The sequence below is a fragment of the Mastomys coucha genome, unplaced genomic scaffold, assembly GCF_008632895.1.
Source record: "Mastomys coucha isolate ucsf_1 unplaced genomic scaffold, UCSF_Mcou_1 pScaffold21, whole genome shotgun sequence".
Classification (NCBI taxonomy): Eukaryota; Metazoa; Chordata; class Mammalia; order Rodentia; family Muridae; genus Mastomys; species Mastomys coucha.
The window spans coordinates 136527808-136530128 of NW_022196904.1; positions in this window are offsets into that span (position 1 = coordinate 136527808).

Sequence of the window (2321 nt, forward strand, 5' to 3'; positions counted from 1 at the left end):
TGAGGGGAACATCTGGGTGGATACTGCTGGCCTGATAATGGGGTCAGACGAGTGACTTTGGTTTGTGGTGGTGTCTTTGGGGGCCTCAGATTAGGTGTCACCACCTCGGAAGGAAAGACCACTGTGCTAGTTAGTTTTATGTCAACTTCACCCAAACTAGGGTCATTGGAGAGATGGGAATCTCAACTGAGAAAATGCCTCCATAAGATCAAGTTGCAGGAAAATCTGTAGGACATTTCCTTAATGATTGTTGTCGGAGAGCCCAGGCCAGTGTAGGTGAGGCCAGAAAGCAGTTCTGAGCAAGCCCAGAGGAGCAAGCCCATAAGCAACACTCTGCATCAGCTCCTTTCTCTGGGTTCTGTCCTCTTTGGGGGCCTGTCCTGACTTCCTTCACTGGATGAAGAGTGAGTGTGCCAAATAAACCCTTTTGGTTACTGTGTTTCCACACAGCAATACTAACCATAACTAGGACAAACTCTTTGGTTCCTAGCCCACTAGATTCTATAGTACTCTTCCAATCTCTACCCACACCCACTTGATGCTTACTACAACATCCGCCTTTCTAACATTTTTCTTGTTTTGCCTTCTAGAATGTAGGTTATCACCTGCTGGTTGGGGCCTGAGGTAGCTCAAGATAGAGAATATGGTAGTAGTCAGTAGATGGTACCTTACAAAAAGTGGGGGGAGGGGAGGGGATTGCTGGAAGGCTAGCTCAGTGGTTAAGAGCATTTGTTTCTCTTGCTGAGGACTTGAGTTTCATTCATAGCACTCATGTGGCTCACAACCATCTCTACCATTTCCAGGGCATCAATACCACCTTCTGATTTCAGCAGGCACTAGGAACTCATGTGGTACACATACATACTTGCAAGTGAGACACTCATACACATAAAAAATAAATCAGAAAGGAAAACAAAAAGTCAGAGAAAGACACCTGCCCTGACCAGTCCTTCCAAACCTACATTTGGTCTTGTTTCCTATAACAAACGCCCAGCACCACCCTCAGCCAACTTCTTGGTTGACAAGTCTAGGAGCTGATGGCAAAGACCACCACTTCCACCCCAGGGACAAAGCCACACAGTAAGAACTTGTATAGGCATCTCAGGGACCTGGGGTTTATCCTGAATAGGGGCTAGACTCAGGCTCAGAAACTAAGGTTCAGCATTTGCCATCTTTCTTTCTTTCTCCCTCCCTTCCTTTCTTTCTTTTTTCCTTCCTTCCTTCCTTCCTTCCTTCCTTCCTTCCTTTCTTTCTTTCTTTCTTTTTTCAAGACAGGGTTTCTCTGTGTAGCCCTGGCTGTCCTGGAACTCACTCTGTAGACCAGGCTGGCCTCCAACTTAGAAATCCACCTGCCTCTGCCTCCCAAGTGCTGAGATTAAAGGCATGCGCCACCACTGCCTGGCCAAAGGGAACCTTTTATCCTGTTGTTCTCGGGCAGCTAAGGCTCCCCATGAGCAGTTCTTCCCTGTGCATCTCTAGTCCAAATAGTTTGTCATTGAGAGTGTGTGGGGAAGCTAAAGTGGCATGCCATTGCTGATGTAGTGGCACATGTGTGCATACCCCTAATTTACATGCAGTAGGGTCCCCAGACGGAGATGCCTGCTGCCTCCCTGCATTCTCTCTGCGTTTGTCAGTCTAAGTGCTTACTCACCACCTCTGTTCCTTCTGCTTTTCTCTCTAAGTAACAAGGGGACTCGTTCCTTCTTATCACCTTGTCCCAGGTAAGTAAGGAACAGTGCACACTCTTGCCTGTGGCTTTCTTTGGCTCTAGCAGAAGCCGCTGTGCAGGCTTTAGTGGTTTCCTTTGTGCTTTTCTTAGGCGGCTGGCCATGCCTCTCGTTCGTGTGCTGGACCTTTTTTTGACTGTTCTCTTTATCTTGTTTTCCCGTGCTTAACCTTGTCTGTGTTCAACCTTTTTTAGCCACTTGTCTCGTTATCTGGCCTCTGAGGGTTACACTGTGCTCCCTGAGGGGATGGACTGTTGCTCTGTCCTGCTCTGCCCTGTGTTCCTCCACTTCCAGCTGCCGATGTCCTGCCAGGCTGCTGCTGACACTTAGTAAATGGAGAAGAAGGGAAGGAATTGGTTCAGAGATGAGGTCCAGCATCGGTTGTTTCTATGATGCTCAACAGGTCGCCCACCCATCCCCGAGCCTGTGGAAGTTGTTATTGCTACTCAAAAAAAAAGTTAATGTATGGATGTTTTGCCTGCACGTATATTTATAAACCATGTGCACAGAGCACCCAAAGAGGCCAGAAGCCGGTGATGGGTCTTCTGGAACTGGAGTTACAGACAGTGGTGAGCTGCCATGTGGGTGTGGGGA